This window comes from Balaenoptera borealis, assembly GCF_965194805.1.
Source record: "Balaenoptera borealis genome assembly, chromosome: 4".
NCBI lineage: Eukaryota > Metazoa > Chordata > Mammalia > Artiodactyla > Balaenopteridae > Balaenoptera > Balaenoptera borealis.
Window position 1 is genome coordinate 119,993,453 of NC_138861.1, and position 19,672 is coordinate 120,013,124.

The 19,672-nt window shown below is 35.9% G+C and overlaps 1 protein-coding gene and 1 long non-coding RNA gene across 3 annotated transcripts in view; one reads left to right on the forward strand and one right to left on the reverse strand.

Moving 5' to 3' along the window:
* Window positions 1–10,165, forward strand: part of LOC309627326 — a 195,468-nt gene extending 185,303 nt beyond the window's left edge. Inside the window, exon 2 of the long non-coding RNA XR_014243674.1 lies at window positions 587–10,165. This is a non-coding gene — a long non-coding RNA (uncharacterized lncRNA). The remainder of the gene's footprint in view (window positions 1–586) is intronic.
* The window catches only part of COL25A1 (collagen type XXV alpha 1 chain), a gene marked incomplete at its 5' end in the record, with an annotated part of 478,255 nt that overhangs the window by 268,317 nt on the left and 190,266 nt on the right, over window positions 1–19,672 (reverse strand). The gene's annotated exons all lie outside the window — the stretch shown is intronic.

Here is a 19,672-nt window from a genome sequence, read left to right on the forward strand (position 1 = left end):
TGGATGTGGAAGCTAAAAGGAAGCCCCAGGAGGACCCTCCCCTAAAAATATTATTAGCTTTGTTGGAAAGCGCATGAGTCTTCCAGACTTAAAGTAAAAGGGCAAATGGTAACTTGCCAAAGAAGCTCCCAGTACTACACATTTTTTAGAAGAAATTCAGTTCTTGCTGTTCTTTATTTACTTAAAAATGGGTGTGACCTATAAGAGTTATTTGTCAAGGACTGAACAGTTGCAGCATAACGAATCTGAACCTTTCACTATGAATAATGCATAATTAACATATTAGCCAAAGGCTGCTGAATGTTCAGCTCAGAAACATTCTGGTACCAAAAGGGGAAAAAGAATCTTACTTGGTAAATTAAAACATATGTTGCATGTTTGACTCTCAACATCCATAAAACTGAAGGAATAGATGCCAATTTGTCTAATAATGATGATAAAGTTGGAAAAATGGGGGGGATTAGCCTTTAAATGACTATATTCCAGATAACCTCTCTCCTATCTATGCCTTGAGATACGTTTAGGGATGGGATCTTTGTAATAGGATTTGAATCATATAACACTGAAAATATTCAAAAATACATAGAGGGTTTCCCTGGTGGCGCAGTGGTTGAGAATCTGCCTGCCAATGCAGGGGACACGGGTTCGAGCCCTGGTCTGGGAAGATCCCACATGCCACGGAGCAACTAGGCCCGTGAGCCACAACTACTGAGCCTGCGCGTCTGGAGCCTGTGCTCCTCAACAAGAGAGGCCGCGATAGTGAGAGGCCCGCGCACCGCGATGAAGAGTGGCCCCCGCTTGCCGCAACTAGAGAAAGCCCTCGCACAGAAACGAAGACCCAACACAGCCATAAATAAATAAATAAAATTAAAAAAAAAAAATACATAGAGAAGCTGTGTGGGCTCCTCTCTAATTAGCAATCTTGATTCTGTCTTTATAATTAACAGAGCTCTTAAAGTTTCTAAATAAGAAAGCAATGTTATATCCTGCCCTATGCTTGACCATTGGAATTATTTCTGGACTATTAATAATTATTCATCACCCACACCTGACTATCCTTGTTAACTCTTCTTGGAAGAGTCCCCTCTTACTCATAGGAGCCTAGGGCAGTTGCTTTTTCAAAACATCAGGATCACTTTACACACCTTATTTAAAGGAGTTAGTTGAATGTCTCTTGAAAGTGCCCAAAGAATTATCAAAATACCACAGATATGGAGAATCCGAACAACCAGTGCTTTAGCCAGGTGATTAAGGTCAACAGCAGTCATAAATCATGTAGATAGTAACTACCCTTGATAAGATGTGATGAAAACAGTACTTTATCTCTGTGGTCTTCCTCCCCAAAATATATAACCCATCTAATTATTAAAAACATCTGAAAAATCCCAACTGAAGGACATTCTACAAAGTAACTGATGAGTAAGTAATCCTCAAAACAGTCAAGCTTATCAAAAACAAGGAAAGTCTGAGAAACTGTCACAGCCAAAGGGAGTCTAAAGAGATATGATGACTAAATGTGACATGGTATCATGGATGAGATCTTGGAATAGGAAAATGACATTAGGTAAAAACTAAGGAAATGTAAGAAACGTATGGACTTTAGTTAATATTACTGTATCAATATTGTTCATTAATTGTAACCAACGTACCATGCTAAGATGTTAACAATAGAGGAAACTGCGAAGCAAGGGTGGGGTATATGTAAACTCTCTGTACTATATGCTTAACTGTTCTGTAATCTAAAATCATTAAAAAAAAATAAAGCCAATTAATTAAACAAAAATACCAGAAATAAGTTCACTGATAGGACCTCTGACACAGGGGGGCTATATGATATGGTTCAGCAGGGCAAAGAGGTGGGGAGGCAGGGCAAGAAAAGGGTCTGACAGACAGTGAATAATGGGACATCGGCTGTCACCTAGCTGGTGTGGAATCCCTCCTATCCAGAATGTGAGTGCGAGTACAATGAGGGACGAATATGGATCTGCCTAACAACCATCCGTGGGTGAGCAAAATGTTCCAAGAAGCCAGTGGAGACACAACATTCAAGTAACCCAAGAGTCATGGCTTAATCCCAGCCTTTAATAATGCTCCTGTTAGTATTCGTGCTATGGCAATTTTTTTTTATTTTAGTAAAAACAAAAAACAAAAACTCTCTTTGAGGGAAACAGCATATACAGGATGATTAAGGTTAACATCAACACTCATAAATCATGTAGATGGTAAGTATCTTAGGATCCTTAGGTTTCATAAAGCCTTTCGACTGGATAGAGCAAATAAAGGGTTCTGCACCCATAACATAAATTTAACCACACTCCCTATCCCCAACCTCTTCCTCTTAACACCGAAATGGCAACAAAACTGCCTAACCTATGCCTTGAAGTCTAACACCTTCTCTGAGGTGATTCATGTATCACCCTTGCCTGAAAGATAGACGTGGACTCCAATGCATACGCACACCAGGAAATAGATGCAAAGTTCAAGGTCCTTGTTTCACATTCGGTGGATCTCTGCTTTTTTTGACCACTTCAGGTTTAAGATCATTTAATCCATTACTGACTGAGCTGGGTGCTGCACCTCTAGGAATGTATGTTACTTTTATTCTGCCTTTATTTTTAAAACTCTGTTATTAAATACAGGTACTCAAGCATGTACATTAGGATTTATATTCCTCAAAAATTTATTGCTCTCTGCATAGTACATCTTACCTGTATTTTTTCTTGAATAACTAGACTTCCCATAATAGTTAAACACTGGGTCAAATAGCTACAGTGTACTCAGATATAAACTGTTCTCTGATTATTATTTAAACCTTATTCTATATACTATTCATATCATTATATTTTAAAAACAACACACAACTTGACTGGCATCCAAAAAAGTTAGTAGAGGAGTTATTTAATACTCTGAAGCCTCTGGAGGTAATGAATAGACTCTAAGTTTCCTTTTTTTTTTTTAATTGAAAATACATTTTTACAAAAAACTTATTTAAAATTTGAAATAATACTTTAAAAAATCAACACACATGGAAAGGCATAGTTTACGCTGCTCATCTTAGTATTAGATAAGTGCTTTGTAAGTTTTAATCTTAGCAATTTTGTCTGATGATTGAGGATGTTAGTTAACACAGTTGAGGGCCTGTCTCAGTTGAGTTTAATTTCTGAAAGGTATCTTACACAGTGCTCTGCACAGGTGTTCACCAAAACACTATTCTGCAGATACAAAGAGAAGATGATTTATAAACTAGAGAAGATACCATTAAAAGAAAAACTTTTAATCTTAGATACTAATTCATAAAAACACCTATTAAAAGGCACTTGGGGCAATGAGATATATCATGCAATTTAGCTAAAGTATCAGAGGTGTTTTATGTAATCCATAATTATCAAAGTTAGTGCTGATATCTATGATTTTGTTTTCTAGATTTTGTAACCTCATCGTTCTCTAGGTTTCAAAAATAAGCAACAGGATGCAGTGTTAAAAAAAATTTTTTTTCCTTATCTGCCTAGGTATAAAGTTAAGTTGAAGGTCCCAAATGAGAGTTAAATGTAAAGAAAAGTAAACTAAAGACATCTTTTGTTTTCTCAGCTTCATGAGTCTACATTTCTAATATTATTAGATGACAAAAATAATTCTGAATTTGTTAAGAATTGGAATAATTATGGCTCCACAGTGAGGGTAAGGCATGAAGGCACAATTTAAGGTTCCAATGCCAACTGTGGCCAAAGGCAACTGAGGTTCAAGTCAGTGATTCTGAGATCTTAACCACATGCACATTGGAAAAACCAGTTCAAATTTTAAAAGTCCACATGAAACCATAAATTCTTAAAACTTTCTAATAGTAAGAGAACTGGGTTGTTTTCAATCCATAAATATAAGAAAATTCCTAGCCTGCTAATAAATATTTCACCATGAATATCACTCATAATGGAGAAATTATTAAACAAGACCAAAGTTTGCTTTTCCAATTTTATTGATTCAAAAATAAAACATTCAAACTGCATAAATGAGAAAACTTTGCATTGTCGGATTCTATTGGGAGGATCAAAATAAAAGGCATCAATGGTAAATAATTTTGCCATTTCATGAAAACACTACTATTTTTAGTAAATTTTGTAATAGCTCATACTTATTGTTCATAATATTCCAAGTACTGTGCTAAGTTTCATATTCACTATCTACAGAGGTCACAAAATGTATGCCAACTCAGTCTTCCCTATCCACTAGTAACAGAAATAAAAATGAATCCAATGATAAGAAAGCATTAAGGTACATTTTAAGAGAACTACTCAATTTTTAAGGTACCTTATTTTAACTTTGCCATAATCCCACAAATTAGAACAGACCAAGTATCTTTTCCCCATGCTAAGGATGAGTAAATACTTCTGGATAAATTCCTCACTAGAATTTGGGGTCAGATCCAGGACTAGAATCTAGTTCTCTTTTATCTAAATTGCATTGAAGACGTGAAAATTAAATCTACTATAAAAACAGCAGTGGCTATCAACAGGTTAAAAAAAAAATTCTCAGGATATTCAAGGAATAGATTTGAGATGTTTGTTCTTACAGTGAACCCAGTAGGTACCACTATTATCACAAGTGTCGTAATGTACTAAACTGGTTGGTTTAATCTGTCTGTCTCCCCCATAAATCTGTAAACTTCTGGAGAGCAGGGACCTTGTTCCATTCAACTTGGTCTCATGAAACTTAACAACTCTTTATTAATAAAAGGTTTCAGAGAGGACTGAAAAGGGAGCTGCGCCTGGCACCTGAAGAAGACGGCTGGACAAGCACAGTGGGAAACTCGGAAGCAGTAGTTCAAAGAAATCGTAAACAAACGAAGGCCTGAATTACCTCCCAGGAAAATTTGACACAGGGCAATCAAATTGGAGACATAACCTTCAAAAGTTACAAATAAAGAGTCATTTAATCATCCTGACAGAAAGATCAGGTCATTACTAAGAGAGGGAAAAAAAAAAAAAATCAGACTGACTTCACCCTTCCCCATGGCAAAATTCAATAACAAAAGATAACAGAGTCATGTGTATAAAAAACCCAGGAAATAAATGTTCTTCCAATGAAACAACTGCAATCCATTTTGAGCACGTCAGTTTTATTTCTGATCTTCAGTTTATTCATTAGAATGCCTACCTCACAGGATGTAGGGAAGGTACATGGCAGCATGTCTTTTTAATAAATATTAGCTTCTCTTCCTTTCTACAAAGTAGAGAATTTGGAAGTGCTTAGAAGTAATTTCTCATATATAATGGTACTGATTTTATTTACTCTATTAAAAAATGCAAAGGTAAACTTCACCTCAATTCTTATATGAATGATCATAAACAATGAGGTCAGATCTACTTGAGGCATTTACTGCAGTTACATCTACAATGTGACTTATCTGAATATATTTTAGAACTTTAATTGATGAATAGGCAATTTTTTTCCAAAGATTCAATTGAACTGACAAAAATACGAAGCGCTATATTCTGCACAAAGTTTCAGTTTACAAAATTCATTATATATAAATAGAAAACATTTCTATTTCAGAATAAAGTAGATACATAAATATAAAACGTTTCTATTTCAGAATAAAGTGAAGTTATTCTTTAAGCAGATTTCTTTTTCTCTAAATAGAGTTTAAGTTCAAATTAGTACATTTGAACTACAAAAAGTATAAGGAGCTGATCATTTTACATAATTCCTTCTGTAACAAGGCTTTGATATTTTTCATCCATGAAAGTTTAATCTGAGTCTTTATCTACTACTATTTCCTCGTTAACAGGTTTTCTTTATTTTTCTTCTACATTCTATCTTCACATAATAATTTTCTTCCTTTGGTAAATGACTTTGCATCTTAATTAAACACAGAGGAAGATATCTATCACCAGTCGTTTCATTACATTTATCAAAAATTCAAGAAGCTGTTAGGAAACCCTGAAAGTGTTTTCAGAAAGTAAACTAAAAATATACAGTTCTAGAATTTATAGCAACCAGAACTAAACAAATTTCTTGCAAGTGCTGAAATGTAGTTATGCTATGTCTAAATGTATTACTAAAGATAATATACTTATAAGTAAGTGTTATTTTTTAAAAAACAAAACTTTCTTTACTCCTTAGTTTCCATATATTTAACTCCTGGTCAGAATGCCAAGTAGAACATATCAGTTTTAAATTCCACTTGAAAGTTTATTTTCTGAATTAACATCATTGAGAACTGTAGTGAGTAACAACGACGTAAACTGTCTCTTGGACTCAGCCTTAGAGACTGACCTCTTTAAAGGATGAATGCACATCACCAAGTTAAATCAAGGTTGCTAATATTTACAGCCGGGATTGAACAAAGAGATAATTTTTTTTTATGAAATGATCTGAGGAAAGTCCTCTCTTCAGCAAACCCTATATTTTTTATGTACAGGAATAGAATCTAAATTTGCTGAGTTCTTTCCTTTTTTCCCCACTTTTTTTTTTTTTTTTTTTTTTAATGGCTGTGTTGGGTCTTCGTTTCTGTGCGAGGGCTTTCTCTAGTTGCGGCAAGCGGGGGCCACTCTTCATCGCGGTGCGCGGGCCTCTCACTAACGCGGCCTCTTTTGTTGCGGAGCACAGGCTCCAGACGCGCAGGCTCAGCAATTGTGGCCCATGGGCCCAGCCGCTCCGCGGCATGTGGGATCTTCCCAGACCAGGGCTCGAACCCGTGTCCCCTGCATTGGCAGGCAGATTCTCAACCACTGCGCCACCAGGGAAGCCCCTTTCCCCACTTTTATAAAGGGCAAAATACAAATTTGGCAACACCCCATGGAAGACAAAGTATTATATAAATAGTTGAATAGGAAGTAGGTGAAAGCATTTTTTGAAATGTGTCAGGATAAGGTCGGATCCATCTTAAGGGCTTCGATAATCTGGCCCACAGTCTTAATTTCTACTTTGTTTGCTTTGATTCTCCTTCCTGTAAACCCTTCACTACACTTAGACTCATTTCCTTACTCCCCGAAAAGGCTTTCACTTTTTCTGTTATTTTGTTCATGAATACTCTCTCTCTTCTTTTTGGTCCTCCAAATCCCATCACTCTTTAATATGCAACTCAAACTTATTTCACTAAGGAAGTCTTCCTCAGTACAAAGTACTTCCTTCGCCCTCAAAACCCTAGAGCCATTGTCTATACAATTCTCCTGCATTTCTTTCTGAGGTGTCCTAGATGGTCGCTTAGAACTTATTTTAATCCAAAATGTCTTTGCGTGTGTATGAGTGTCCGTCCGGTACTTTAATACACATCCACAACACTTAACAGAGCTCACAACAGAGTGCTCAAGAGCATACATCACTTCCTGAGAGCTCTTTTAGAAGTCAGCCAAAGCATTTCCAGGACAATTCTTCCCTTTCCTGCAAAATGGCTCATATGTCTGACTAATAGCTCTTTGGGTGAAAAAAGCCTGGTGCAATACTGTTGTCCTTAACACTAGACTCACGGGGAATCCATTTTAATCTGAAATAGGCCAGGACACATCACCATTTATTTTGAAGAATCTGGCTGCTCTGCATGAACACACAAGTGCAGGAGCAAGTTTTCCAAGATTCATTGAGCTGTGAGCCCGAGCTGTATGCCTCAGATTAGAACCAAGCTGAAAGGGCTGCAGACTCTTAAAACATTTATGACATGTTGGTCAGGGGCAATGGATGACAGCCCAAGGAAACAGTAATATGATACTGAGCTCTTCACCTTGAGGTGACTGGTTAAAACTCAGCTTGGGATCACGAAAAATTTATAGCCCTCTAATGCAATAAAGAAAGCTATTTGTGACCCAGGGAAAGTGACCGTTAAGACAAGGGCCACTACCACTGGTCCACAGTGAGATCTGAGACAAAGGCACGCAGCCTTAAGGGAAGTTAAAACATACATATGCACGTATGCTTGCAAACACATGCCAACACACACACACACACACACACACACACACACTCACACACACAGTGGAATAAATATTGCTTTCAGCAAAGAATAGACTTCCTGTGGGGCAAGCACAAGATTTATTCCCTACCCTCTTACTCTTTTAGAAGCTGTCTTGAATTTTAAGGTATTAAATGATGGGTAAAACGAAACTGCTAAAGCTTGTTCCCCTTACAGTCAATCAAAAACAAAGGTGTGAATTTGATAACTGCATGGGTAAGTAATGATGTTTCTAGTTCCTTCTATAGGCATAGTATTTTTTACTAATCCCCAAGATTTCTTGGAGGTATCTCAGTTGTAATGAAAAAGAGCATACAACTTGGCATGAGAAGATTTAGTTTGAGTCTCTGCCAAAATGAAGTTGGAGGACCTTGAGCAACTCACTCAATCTGTATGAGCCCCAGACTGCTCCTCTACAGAATGGAGATGACAAGCAACTATGATCGCAGAGGTTCGGAAAGTTGAAGGTTAAATGAAAAAATTTTACTAAAAAAAAAATTTTAACTCTGACTACCACTAATGTAAAAACACAGTCACTTTTTTATCCTTACTGGGGAAAGTTACACTGAACACTGGTCAAATTTCCTACTCTGGGCCTGAACAAAACAAGAAACTTTAGACTTAGGTGATCTTCCAAGCACGTGCAGAGCTTGGATGATAAATTAAAAGGGAACTATCAGACACAACTTTAATAATGCTTTGAAAAAGACAACTGAAACTAAAAATCACATCCCCATGCCCCCCATTAGTGTAAGATGGAGTTTCCAACTCTTCTGTGGATTACAACTAAAAATTTTCTGACATAACTAATTTAATCCTTCTTCTTAAAAGATACACACAGCCAAACATGCACATACACAGACAAATACATAGCTGTCTTCTAAGAGCTATGTTCTAAGAAAAATTTCCAGAACTAACGACAATTCTGCTAAATAATATCTGAGGCAAAGCATATTGGAACCAAAATTTTTAATAGGATGTTTTTGCATTAATTACTCATGTAATCTAGATGATAATATTTTGGTTACTTCAAAATTATCATCAAAAGATTTCAGTTTTTTCCAAATCCATAGCAACTTTTAACTGATTTTTTTTAGTATTTCTCACTGCAAAAATGTTTTTAACTTTTTAAGGAACTTGAGTTGGAAAACTTCCATAACAAATCAAAGAAGCCATAATTTTAGAAGTCCTATTCGTTAGTATTATGTGTCTAGTCAAATTCAGCACACTGCCTTGAAGTACTTCAATAAATGTTTGTTGAATAAATGAAACAATAAATGAATGAGTAAATGAATGATAACTAAAATTTGTCTTCCAGGGTTTTGTAAATCTTTCTACATATGTAGATTTCTAGTGGGGGAAAGTGAGCTCTTCCTTTCTCCATTGACAGCTGCATAAAAATACGAAGGAAATCCATCCAAACCACAGGCACATGTTGGATAAGAGATAATATCTAGGGTTGACTAGTCAAACAAGTCCTCATTCAGATCCTGCCAGGAGAACTGAGGTTTCATAAGGCAAACACTTGAATTTAATTTTCCTCATTTCCATTACATTTGCTTGGCACAGACACTGAACTCCATCAGAAGAGAACCATTAAATACATCACCGTAATCCTCTTGAACATTCAAGTTCACTCTGTGCCATGATTTTCTTTTCAACTTTCCTTCCCTTTTTTAAAAAAAAAAAGTTTTAAAAATGATTCCTCAAAAATAATGTGTGGCTTTAGTAAGTTAAGAATCTTCAGTTCTTTTACTTGTCACTGCAACTTTCTTTTGGACTTAGCTTGATTCATATTCATAACTAGTACTTGACATAAGGTTCTTATGTTTGGTAGTTGACTGTCAACTTAATCAAATCATTTACATCACACAGCATTAAGATACCACATTTTGGCAATACACTTCATGCCACATGTCTGAAAACTTTAGGATTTCAGATGTTCATCAGTGGAAATGTGGATTGTTGATGATTAGTTTGCAGATCCTCCCCTGAAAGTCAACATAAGCCTTCCTGTAAGTCATCTGATGAGTTACAAAGACTACATTTGAAAACAGGTTTTTCAACAACTACAGAAGGTAGAGACTTCTAATGACCAGACAAGAACAAGTCAGCTTAAATAGATGCTAATCATGCATTTGAATCACCAGCCCATCTTTCTTGTCTGATTTTTTTAGGTTTTTAGAAGAATACCATTCACTTTATTCTCAGCCCATATAATCAGCCACCATTCGTTGTTGATACGGCCAAACATTATCCCAAATAAAACCATTTTTAGCTTGAATATTTTTGAAAGACCTGGAAATTTCAAGCACATGTAACAAAAGGTTACTCAAATACTCAAAGTGATGAATTAAAATTTCTGATATTCCGCAAATCCTAATTCTTTTTTTTTTTTAATTTATTTATTATTAATTTATTTTTATTTTTATGTCTGTGTTGGTCTTCGTTTCTGTGCGAGGGCTTTCTCTAGTTGCGGCAAGTGGGGGCCACTCTTCATCGCGGTGCGCAGGCCTCTCACCATCGCGGCCTCTCTTGCTGCAGAGCACAGGCTCCAGATGCGCAGGCTCAACAATTGTGGCTCACGGGCCCAGCTGCTCCGCAGCATGTGGGATCCTCCCAGACCAGGGCTCGAACCCATGTCCCCTGCATTGGCAGGCAGACTCTCAACCACTGCGCCACTAGGGAAGCCCCCCGCAAATCCTAATTCTTTAAATGACAGTGAATAGATATACTATCACTATACAGATGCTAACTCATAAATGATTCTAGCATGCACTGAGAATCCATTCCATTTTACGTCCGTCAGAACATCAAATACATACTTTCTAAAGACTCAGCTTCCATTAGAACAAAATAGATGAATAATGTATTTCTCTCCTAAAAATATGCTGGTGGGTTTTTTAAACCTAGGAAGAGTGAAAATTTGGTGCTGAGACATGCTTTCTGGAACAAAAGAAACTCATCCCATTATTCTTCATTGGAAGGGGGCATAACAATGCAAAACCAAAATGCCGGGAAACAGATAGAGACTGTGGATTCTCTTTGACTTATCTTCTCAAGTACACAATACTGGACTGCAGCACATGTGCAGCCAATATGCCCAAACCCAAAGGCTTCATACCAAGAGATCATACAGAGACAATGCATGAGCTTCTCTTGGGAAAGCTTGGAGGATCCTAAACCAAAGCTCTCCAAACTGTGAAAATCAGCTGCCCTTCTGAAAAGCCTTTGAAGTATGTTTCTGGATAAGACAACAGTAAAATGAACCATGATGGGGTGGGAGGCCAGGATATTTGTAAAACAAGGCCTAGCTGGACTTAATAAGGTGACCCTCATACTTACCCGAGGCTTTTATCTAGAAAATGAGAAAGGAGATCAAGCTATCATATTATTCTTGGCAACCCCTGAATGGGCATGTCTACATGCACAGAATTAATTATGTAAAGATAGCAATAGGAAAAAGTAGACATTAGCTCTTTGCATACCCAAAGATTTATATTTGTCCAGAAGTTGAAGATAAATTCATTAATTGAGCAGAGGTTTAGGAAATTAAAATGGAGTAAAAGTGTTTGGAATTGGAATGAAGAATTAGACAGCTATAGAAAACAATTGATTGGCGACATGATCGCAAATGGACATTGTCATTATCACTTGACATTTAATGCCTGTTTTTTTCATGCATAGCAAAATAGAGTATTGGCTGTAAACAAATTTTGTCCTATTATCATTTTCTCAGCAAAAAATAAAAACTTGTTCTTCTAGTTCACTACTAAGAGACCTGCTTTATTATTATTGTTATTTTTATTACTAACAGTCCTATAGATTTAAAATTCCATTTGCCAACTAGTTAACTAAGTTCAGCTTCTACTGTTTTTAATTTTATGTAAACACACCAACCAAAGAACAGGCCTGTCACAGAATGACACTCAACTGCACAGCTCCCAGTAAAGAGCTCTTTCCCCTGCCTGATTGTGGAAGCAGTGGCTGACAGGAGAACCATGTTCACTGAAAGTAGATTATCTTAGATAAACAACAAATTTCTCTTTTTAAGCTATAAATAACAATTATCTGAATGATGAAGCAATAACATTCAGCAGGCACAGATGGCGTATCAATTTTATGACAGTCTCTGCTTCAGTAAACTGTTTCCATCGCTATCTGAATGCAGATACATGGAGGTCTTTTCGTTGCTCTAGACAGCACTTTTGTGACCCTTCATCAATATCATATACTTCCTGAAATCTTCCTAGATTTATGGTGCGCTACTTTTCTTTAAGCAGACAAGGAAGTGTTAAATTGCTTAAGCTGATACCTAGTTTCTAAGACACAAGCTGTCCTGAGGATAAGCAGCTATGAGCCAGAGGAAGGCCCCCAGTAACCTGATGCAGAACCTGATGGCTAAGCAGAGGTGCTGTAAAATACGAGGAGACCAGGGTCCAAGAATCCATATCTCTGGACAAGTGGGTGTTTCTGTTTGTGATACCAGCACTTGCTTCAAGTGAGAAGCCCCATAATCCATGCAGGTATAACATTTTGGATAAGATGATAAAGGAACCTGTCCTATTTATTTGAGTAAATATTTTCCTGTGTGGTAGATGCAATTAATTTTAAGTATAATTCAAACATCTTTGATATTATGAATCATTTTCACTTTCTGAGTAATAATTAAACCCTCTTATTCTCAGAGAAAAATAAAACAAAACTTTGATCTTTGATCATTAAAGTCTTCATCACTCTTCTCTATTTATATTCATTTTCTATACTAATTTAAATAACTGTACTGTCTAGGTCAGGTGATTTCAACTGATAGCAAGAAGTATAATTCATCAAGAAGATATATATAAAAAAAAAAAAAGGACCCCTACTTCCCAACCTACTTCAAGCACAGGACATTTATATAATCACTGTTAATCACAAAATTTGAGAGATTAGAAATGCAAATGAAATAATGTAGACGCCATATTAGCTAGTGATTAAAAGTATGGATTTTGGAATCATACTGTCTAGATTCATTTCTGGCTCAAGTACTTACCAGTTTTGTGATATTGGATAGGCTACTCAACCCATGAAAACTCAGTCTCCTTATCTGTAAAATGGGTGTGATAACGTAAACTACTTCAAAGGAGGTGGTCCCTATAAAGCATTCAGGGTATACAGGGTTCACAACAAATGCAGGATGAATGTTAACTCTATTATTATTTCACACTATTTTCTAATGATCTAAATATCTTTAATAAGATGCTTTCCTTTAAGAGGTTTTACATACAGTAGGAAAACTATAGTCAAGTCAAAACTTCTAACCTGAATCTTTTGTAGAATGTTATAGAGAGATAGTCAGAAGAATAATTGCTTTGCTTGGGAAAGGAAGATTTAACAATAAATATGGAACTAGAAATCTATGTTAACATAAAGGTTATGTTAAACTAACTTGGGAAAGCCGTATTAAACAGATTTCCATCTGAAGTATTTGAATTTCTAGACAAGAGGCAAACATATAATTAATGTTACATGCAGCTATTTTTTAATATAAAAGAGAAGGCAAAAATACAGTAGTCTATTATTACCAAAAGTCCTGTTTGACTTCCATGAACGTGATGCTTTGGCTATATTACAAATGGCATATTTATACGTAAGGTCACAAATAAATGGTGAGAAAAAAATTCAAGAAATTATGAAAACAAAAGAAACATGCATGATAATAAAGGAATCTTTGGGAGGGGGCAGAAATGCAGCCTATATAATCACATCTATGAGGGCAAAGGCTATTTACAACAAAATTTAAGTTTAAATTAGATTTAAATTATATGCAGCACCTTAAAGTTGATTAAGGAAACTTTAAAACAATATTGCAAGATGAGGGTGGCTGCTTATTTTCCCTCTAGCATTTTTAGACCTAAAGAATGAAAATGTCTATAAAAATCTCTTTGACACCTTGAACAACAAGCTTATCTTCTCTAGAGAAAAATGTTAACTTCTAACCATTACTGCTAATCATGAACTTCCATACAAATGACTCTGGGAAGCTTTATTTCATAGGGTGCAGAGTTTCAGATGTAACGCTGAAGAATGACAATGCATACTATACACTGTATAGCTATTTCTGGTCTCAGAATTCTAGAGTCAGCACTGCAGGGAAATTAGAGTGACTACTTCAGAGGGGCTTTAATGAAGATCTAACTGGACTATAAGAGGAATGGGAGACAACTCATAATTTCCTCTTAAAGTGTGATGAGACTATGTTGTTTACATCATGAAATTGCCCTGCACAATTTGGAAATACTTCAAAATGGAATCTAAAGGGAGTCAGGAAGAACCATACATATTCAACATATTTTGTCAAACACTATGTGACTTAGCCGTAATAACGATTGGAAAGGTAGAGGCTGAGGAGGAATGCACAGGTAAAGCCAACCCCTCAGTAATTCCAGGTGAGTGAATAAAAGTGCAGTAAGCAGCAAAGTTTGCTAAAACAGTTAAAGTAAATAGTTTTTGATGCTCCAAACCTAAGCTAATCTGACCTCTTGGAAGATAAAGTTGAAAAGAAATTGTTTGTAAAAAAACAGTGTGACTCGGGGGTAGGGGGGGATATTCTTTAAAATAGAGATTGAAGGTACATAAAAATGTAAAAATTGTGCAAAAGGAAAAAAACACATCTTTCTCAATGTAACCACTTTGTTTGCAGAAACCAATACAACCCTCCTGCTTTCCCAGACTCATCAATTCCCTTTCTCTAGAAACAAGTCTAGGTGTTTCTTGAATTCATCTATGGTCTCCTCCAGTTGCCTTTCCCAGTAATTTGTTCCATATGTTTATCATCTCATTCACGACATACTCTCCCCATCATGGAAAGCAGACAGAGGCTACTCTTCAGGCTGACATCTGGCTGTCTCTTTCACAAAGCTGAGACCCTTTCAATACTTTTCTTAGGTTTCCCCTTTACACACCCTGAACTGATTGAGCTACTGCTGAAATGTTCTTCCGCATCCCCTGCGAAAACCCACAACCAAGAGTTCAGTGAACTTCATTCTATGAATAACAACTCATTACACATATCCAGGCTATCATTTTTATACAAAGCTTAAAGAGTAACATGAAATGCTCTGCATTTCTATTTTTGTGATATTTTGTTCCATTTGGGAATTAAATTCTTTAGGAGGAGCATTTTCCATCATACAGAGTCACAGCATGATTATTGTGTTTGCCCTATAGAAATCCATCAGTCACGTTTAATTATTCTAACTCCATTTATTTCAAATAAGCTCAACCACGTATGAAACTTTCAACTTTAAAGGCATGCATGCACATGTGTATTTATATGTAAAATGTGATATATAAAACTATAAATGCATAAAAGTCATTTACACAGGTGGATAAACATGTATTTAATTATCTTGTGATTTTTATCTTAAACTCTGTACAATTTAGAAATGTGTTGTCTAATTTTCAGACATCTCTCTTTTATTAATTTCTGACTTCATTCCATTATGGTCAAAGAATATATTCTGTATGGTTTCAATCCTCTTATATTTATTGAACCTTGTTAAATGGTTCAGAATATAGTCTAGCTGGTGAATGTTCTTCTGTTGGGTGGAATGTTCTACAAAGATGAATAAAATCAAGTTGGTTGAGAGTGTTTTTCAGGTCTTCTATTTCCTTACTGATTTTCTGCCTAACTGTTCTATCAATTTCTGAGAAAGGAGTGTTAAAATCTTTAACTAAAATTGTAAAATTTTTCTATTGTCTCTTTGAAGTTCTATCAATTTTTGCCTCAAATATTTAGAAGTTATGTTACTAGTTGCATATACTTTAGAATTTTTATGTCCTTTTGATGAATTGACACTTTTATCATTATTAAATATGTCTGTAACCCTGATAATCTTCCTTGTTTCAAAATCTATTTTGTCTATATGGATCAATGGAACAGAATAGAGAGCCCAGAAATAAACCTACACACTTACAGTCAATTAATCTTCGACAAAGGAGGCAAGAATATACAATGGAGAAAAGACAAGTCTCTTCAGCAAATGGTGTTGGGAAAGCTGGACAGCCACATGTAAATCAATGGAGTTAGAGCACTCCCTCACACCATACACAAAAATAAACTCAAAATGGCTTAAAAACTTAAATATAAGACATGACACCATAAAACTCCTAGAAGAGAACATAGGCAAAATATTCTCTGAAATAAATTGTATCAATGCTTTCTTAGGTCAGTCTCCCAAGGCAATAGAAATAAAGGTAAAAATAAACAAATGGGACCTAATAAAACTTATATGCTTTTGCACAGCAAAGGAAACCATCAACAAAACAAAAAGATAACCTAAGGAATGGGAGAAAATATTTGCAAACAATGTGGCCAACAAGGATTTAATTTCCAAACTATACCAACAGCTCATATAACTCAGTAACAAAAAATCAAACAACCCAATCAAAAAATAGGCAGAAGACCTAAATAGACATTTCTCCAAAGAAGACATACAGATGGCCAATAGGCACATGAAAAGATGCTCAACATCACTAATTGTTAGATAAATGCAAATCAAAACTACAATGAGGTATCACCTCACACCAGTCAGAATGGTCATCATTAAAAAGTCTACAAATGATAAGAACCTGCTGTATAGCACAGGGAACTCTACTCAATACTCTGTAATGACCTATATGGGAAAAGAATCTAAAAAAAAAAAAAGTGAGTATATGTATATGTATAACGGATTCAATTTGCTGTACTGTGCTGAAACTAACACAACATTGTAAATCTATTAAATGAAAAAGTAAAAAAATAAAATAAACAGTAACAAGTCAGGTTAAAAAAAAAGTCTACAAATAACAAATGATGGCGAGTGTGTGGAGAAAAGGGAGCCCTCCTACACTGTTGGTGGGAATGTAAATTGGTACAGCCACTATGGAGAACAATATGGAGGTTCCTTTAAAAACTAAAAACAGAGCTGCCATAGGACCCAGCAATCCCACTCCTGAGCATATATCCAGAGAAAACTCTAATTTGAAAAGATATATACATGCACCCCTATGTTCATAGTAGCACTATTTACAATAGCCAAGACATGGAAGCAACCTAAATGCCCATTGACAGATGAATGGGTAAAGAAGATGTGGTATATATATATACAATGGATTAACTTAGCCATTAACTCAGCCATAAAAAAGAATGAAATAATGCCATTTGCAGCAACATGGATGGACCTAGAGATTATCATACTAAGTGAAGAAAGCCAGAAAGAGAAACATATACCATACGATATCACTAATACGTGGAATCTAAAATATGATACAAATGAACTTATTTACAAAACAGAAACAGACTCACAGACACAGAAAACAAACGTATGGTTGCCAAAGGGGAAAGTGGTGGGGGAAGGGATAAATTAGGAGTTTGGGATTAGCAGATACAAACTACTATATATAAAATAGATAAACAGCTAGGTCCTACTGCATAGCTCAAGGAACTATATTCAATATCCTGTAATAAACAATAATGGAAAAGAATATGAAAAAGAATATATATATGGATTACTGAATCACTTTGCTGTACACCAGAAACTAATACAACATTGTAAGTCAACTATACTTCAATTTTTTAAAAATCTATTTTGTCTAATATTAAAATAGCCACTCCAGCTTTCTTTATATTTCTACTGAATTTCTGAAAATACATATGGTTGAGTCTTGCTATTTATCCAGTATGATAATATCTGCCTTTTAATTAGGGGTGTTTAAACTATTCAACATTTAATATAATTATCATTATGTTTAGGTTTAAATCTATCATTTTGCTCTGTATTTAAGTAAATACTTGCAAGTCATGTAAATACTGAACTCTCACACTGGCTTGGTAACAGCACTACCATTTAAGAAACAAAAGATTCCTTAACAAAAGAATTTTAATTAAGAACCATAGAGGGACTACACTGGTGGTCCAGTGGGCAAGACTCCCAATGCAGGGTGCCCAGGTTAGATCCCTGGTCTGGGAACTAGACCCCGCATGTGTGCCGCAACTAAGAACCCACATGCCACAACTAAAGATCCCGCATGCCACAACGAGTATCCTGTGCGCTGCAGCTAAGACCCAGTGCAGCCTAAATAAATAAATAAATATTTAAAAAAAGAAAAAAGAACCATAGAAATAAACTGATGTTCTAAAACTCTCATTCTTGTCCCCAGAGGGTAGTACAAAGAGATCTAATTCCATTAACTTCAATCAACTATGTAAAACAAATAAGAGACCATGATCAAAATATTTGTTTTCATAAAAGGCTCATTCTTTTTCTTAGCACACAATTATATTTTTTAAATGATGATTTCACAATCAAACCTGCATGACAAAATGTTAACTCTCTAGACAACTTCAGCAGGACTTTGCAACCTACATTCCTTTTGGCCAGGGGTCCCCAACCCCCAGGCCGCGGACCAGTACTGGTCCAGGGCCTGTTAGTAACAGGGCCGCACAGCAGGAGGTGAGCGGCGGGCAAGTGAGCAAAGCTTCATCTGTCACTCCCCATCGCTCCCCATCACTCGCATTACCGCCTGTACCATCCCCCCACCACCCTGCCCCGTCCATGGAAAAATTGTCTTCCACGAAACTGGTCCCTGGTGCCAAAAAAGTTGGGGACCGCTGCTTTGGGCAACATTACCAAATACTTTTATTTTTTGCCTCACCTTACATTATGCACTCACAGTCTGTGCTAAAAATTTATTTATCACCTACCTTTTAGGATCACACCTAAAGTCATGCAATCAGGTCTATAAAGCACCAATATTTTATTTGCATGCATAACCACATATCTACTTTTTTAAAATGAGCAAACAAATTTCAAAGTAACTGTTCTCCCCAAAACACCAAAAACCCCAGAATGTTGGTATTGAAATACCAGTTGCTACTGAAAGGAACTAGAATGCCTTGGATAAATGTCTAAGTTTAGGTCTGGGATAGGAAATGATCAAGAGGAACCTGCAGAATTTTGTCATACTGTGTAGCAAGGAAGTTATCAGAGTTCTGTGAAAGGGCTCAGAAGCCAATTTGGATAAAAGATGGGGCGAATTAAGCACTAATAAAGATAATAACTACAAAGTATTGACACATTAAATTTATGAGTTTTTAATTATATTGAAACACACACACACACTTTGGGCAGATGCTAGGAAAACAATTCATTATTTTGAACACTGATAAATAAAGGGAAAGAATTAGGCATGAATTCTTCCTTTTCTATAGAAATTGTAGCTCAGCGTAACTTGAATAGATGATGATAGGAAGTTCTTCTTACTAGAAATATTCCAACTAATAAGTGAAAAAAGAACACTAAAATTAGAAAATCACTTTTACTTTGCAATCCCTAATGAATTGACAGTTCCAATGAATGTTCATCTAAGTCAGATTAGAGGGAGCAAAAATCAGACATTATTTATCTCCCAGCAGAAGCATGAAACTCCCATTATGATATAGTCTTACCAAAACATGAACTTAATTCTGATCAAGCCTCTAGCTCTAACTACCAAGTTGAAGGAAATACTGGGAACAGAGGGACACATTAACACCTTTGGGAATGCAGTAACAAAATCCAGACTGTGGGAAACTACAGAGATATTACCTAATTTCTTCACCAACAGGAACAAAGAAAACAAGAGATAGAGAGGCAACCTACAGATGAAAAAAAATTTAAGAGACATAGCAACCAATTGTAAAAAGTTTGGATCCTGCTTCAA